General features: G+C 58.4%; 1 long non-coding RNA gene across 2 annotated transcripts in view; it reads right to left on the bottom strand.

Moving 5' to 3' along the window:
- Positions 1-3948, bottom strand: part of LOC104849619 — a 4810-nt gene extending 862 nt beyond the window's left edge. Inside the window, exons 1-3 of one of the 2 annotated variants that reach the window (XR_776803.2) lie at positions 3791-3948; positions 2241-2719; positions 75-1844 (exon numbers count right to left, since the gene is read on the bottom strand). This is a non-coding gene — a long non-coding RNA (uncharacterized LOC104849619). Of the gene's footprint in view, positions 1-74; positions 2720-3790 lie in introns of both variants that reach the window. The other variant, XR_004515819.1, reaches the window with a different exon arrangement.
- Between the last annotated feature and the right edge of the window lie 21 nt (positions 3949-3969).

The following is a 3969-nucleotide window of genomic DNA, read 5'->3' as shown; positions in this document are numbered from 1 at the left end:
GAGTTCCAAGACGTTTCCAGAGTGCTTTGTTCCAGCTGTGTGAATAACTGGCCCAGCTCTCCTGGGCCTCTCACCCCTTCCAAATCTCCACGAATATCCCCTCAGTCTCCAGGGCTCTGCATGCTTAGGAGGAAGAGGAGAAACAGCAGGGCGTTCGCGACCCCAAAGCGCGGAGAGCAGGGCCTGAGACGGCGACATAAAGTCCGGGGGCCGCACTGGGGCTCCCCCGGGAAAAGCTGGAGGAGAGCAGGGCAAGGAGCGGGCCGGGCGGAGGACGCGCTGAGCCCTCTTCGGCCCTGCTGGCTGCTGCTGGAGGAACGGATCGCCTTGGGCCCCGCTGGGTCTCCCGCCAGCCAGAGCTCAGTCGTGCAACACCGGGCAGGGCCCTGTGTACAGCCAGGCTCCGTCCGAGCCCCCAGCTGGACACTGCCCGGGTCAGCCCGGTCGTGGGTGGGCACGTGTCTCAGCTGCGCCATTTGTCACTTTCTTTCACACTTGCTTCTTTTTCGGGGGGTACCGAGATTCGAACTCAGGACCTTGCGCTTGCGAAGCAGGCTGCTGAACCACTGAGCTACAACCCTGCCCACTGTCATGCTGTCTTCCTCCTCTCCCAGGTGGAGTGCTGAAGGCCGGGAGGTGGTGGATCCGGCTCACCATGCTTCGTGATGCATCGTCCGGAAGCCCTGCCCAGTGGCAGTGACCCTCCTGCCTCAGCCTCCTGAGTGCTGCTCAGCTGTGCTCAGCCGAGGGCCGTACAGGGAGGAATCCTAGAGTCCACGGTGCTGTTCGCAGGGGCCTGGTGGTGAGAGGCTATGCTTACCAGCCAGCTGATCGAACACGATTAATTTCTCATAGCACCCTGCGCTCAGCTGGTCCCAGCTCCCCTGGTCGCAGTCTAAGTGCAGGGAAATCTCTTACACAACCTGCTGATGCCCCGAATGTCGGGCATCACAGCGCCCAGAGGTGCACGAGGATGCCCCCGACCACGGGGAAAGCAGGCCACGCACGGATGGGAGGGTCGCTGGTGTTGGCGGAGGACCGCAGCCTTCCTTGGGCTTGAGGACCAGCGGGACCAGGGGCTCAAGGTGACCTTCGCCAAGGGGACCCCAGCCACCCATGCACCCGTCCACCCGTCCACCCGTCCTGGAAAGGTTCGGGCTCACAACATGGCACTGCATTCGGGAAACCACGGCTCCTCGGTGGCACAGTCCTCTTGGGGGCTGTTTCGCCCCGGTCCCTCCGCTAGGAGCTGCCGGCTTCTGACAAGTGGAGCACCCCGCCCGGGCTCCCTGCCAGCAGCTGAGGGTCCTCGTGGGCAGCGCCTCCGTCCCCACAGGCAGGGCCCTCGCCTGACACCGCGCTGGGGTCCCCCCCTGCCTGTCCCACTTCTGCTTTTGTCTGAAGCCCGCGTCTCTGACGTGCTCAGAAAATGACATTTCTATCTTGGTTATCTAAAAAGGAGAGAAAAACAGAGCGAGGTTGTCGTTCCGTTCATCCAGATGGGAAGAGAGCAGCCCTGGTGGCGCTCACCTGCATCCCAAGCACTCAAGGAGGCTGAGGCGGGACGGTCCCAAATAGGAGCCCAGTCTGCGGAACTAGGGGACTCGGCAAGATCCCATCTCCAAACAAAACAACAAAACAAAAATGTTTAAAAAGGGGCTTAGGATGTAACTCGCTACAAAGGCACTGGGTTCAATCCTCAGCACTGCAGAAATAAGACCACTGGATGAAAATATCTGTTTTGTAAAAAAGTCAACAGACTCGCGAATGCAGTCGGTGCTTGTCTGTGGCTCTCACAGTTTCAGCATCCGTATCCTTTGACTTTCTGATGTGCAGAAGAAAGTCTGTAAAAGTAATAAAAATATTTTGTAAAAAAAACCCAAAAGACCAAAGTCAAACAAAAAAAGTAAGGAAATCAATCTAAAGGGCAACTAAGGTATCCAGGAAGCTAACATGAAACTGAAAATCCGATGCGTAGCAGGTTAGGAAGACAAAACCCGTAGGTGACGCACAGAGGCCACAGCAGCCCAATGGAAGGTAAAACAGATAGAGAAATCCACAGGATCAGATGCCCAGGAATGGGGCTCCAGAGGTGGCTGACTTAAAGCCACAAGGATCTGTCCATTCCCATCCTAGAACCCAGGAGGCTGAGACTGCAGTGTCCCAGCCTCATTTCCTGGGAGACCCTCCTGCCTCTGCCTCCTCCCAGGGCTCCAGGAGGCCCTGGGCTGTGGCCCCACCGCTCCAGTTTCTGCCTCCGTCTCCACACGGCTGCTCTGCTCCTCTGTGTCTGCATCTCCTCCTCTGTCTCCCCTGAGGACGCTGCCTTTGGAGTCAGGAGGCTGAGGCAGGACGGCCTCGTCTCTAATCCTCCTCCGACTCCCTCCGCTGGGGCCCCATTTCCAGTAGGGCCCCGTCCCAGGTCCTGGGGTCGGGAGGTGGACACAGCTTTTAGGGCCACCATTCAATGCCACATCAGGAGGACCTGGAAGGGGACAGAGCAAGTGTGCTTTTCACCAGAGAACAATCACAGGCTGCCGCCTTGGGTTGTCCGTGACGACCGGTGCCCTCCCAGCTCCGCAACCTGGCAAGACTAATTTCACAGTAACTGCAGTCCCGGGAGGACGGGCTTGTTCCCGCGCGCCGTTTCCAGGAAGTACGTGTTGATGCACCCCGTGATATTTTCGGGAGATAGGCCCCTGGGGACAGGTATTTTTTCCTGTGCAAGAAAAAGACACGAAGTGATTAGATAAAACCGTGACCTCAGACCGTGACAAGAGATAAAAGCAGTTTTCTGTTTGAGGCATGGCCTCTCTTCGTGGTGCAGCCTGACCCTAAGCTCACTAGGGAGCCCAGGGCGGCCTTGTACCTGCAGCGACTCTCCCGCCTCAGCCTCCCAAGAGGTGGGACGACGGGAGGGTCCCACTGCGTCTGTGTAAAGAGCTCCACACTGGGGTAGGAAAGTGCGCCACCTTCTCTGCCGGGGTCAGGGGCTGCGACCCAGACTTCGTCCCGGGACAGCTCGGGCAGAGCCGGGGTGGGGGCAGCGTCTCCCTGCGTCCCCCCCTGTCCTGCCCCCCCGTTCCTTTTCCATCCTCTGATCCACGCATCTCTCCGTCCGTCCTTTATTCACCCACCCGCCCGCGCATCCACCCGTCCGCCCTCACTGAGCCACATCCCGAACCCGTTTAGGTTTCATCTGGGGGCCAACTCTTGGCTGAGTTGCTGAACGTCCAGGGCTGGGCTCAAACTGGCAAAGTCCTCCCGCCTCAGCCTCACGGACCACGACGACGATGCTCAAACGCCGTCTATTAAACGTCAAAATTAAGGCCAAAAACGGGATGAACAGAGCCACGGCGGCTCTGCTGACTCCTACGGGCGCCCAAAGGAAAACGTGTAGGAGCAGAAAGCCGTCGGCACCCCTGTGGAGCTGTCGTGTTTTTCCCACGAACGACTCTTTTTGTTTTTTTCCGGAACATTTACATGGCAAAAAACGTAGTGAGAATAGAAACACAGATGTCTGAAAACCAAGGGCATGGCTTTACATACTCACTGTACGCCCCAGCTACACATTCTGTTCTGGTAATCGTACTGTCCCGGCTGTAACGCAACGGTGCTTATGAAAATTAGTCTGAAGCCAGGCGCCGTGGCGTACACCTGTAGTCCCAGGACGCTGGGAGGCTGAGGCAGGAGGATCGCCACAAGTTCAAGGCCAGCATGGCTACTTACCGAGACCCTGTCTCAAACGAACAAACAAACTAACCCAGTGGGTGCGGCCCTGAACTCTCACCTCACCCCCCGGGCGTGGTCACAGATGGCGCCTCCGCATGCTTTTTTTCAATTTGTAATTTGCAGATGCGTCCCCAGTTGTGCGGAGCCACTTCAAGGACAGAAGACCCCTGGGTGCCGATGTCCTCTCCCGGGCCAGCCCGGCCGGGTGTGCAGCCGCACCGGGACCCAGGCGGGGAG

This window comes from Fukomys damarensis, unplaced genomic scaffold (genome assembly GCF_012274545.1).
Source record: "Fukomys damarensis isolate Sample0158 unplaced genomic scaffold, DMR_v1.0_HiC HiC_scaffold_39, whole genome shotgun sequence".
Taxonomy (NCBI): Eukaryota; Metazoa; Chordata; class Mammalia; order Rodentia; family Bathyergidae; genus Fukomys; species Fukomys damarensis.
The sequence above is the reverse complement of the archived record's forward strand: the minus strand, read 5'-3'. Positions and strand labels throughout refer to the sequence as shown.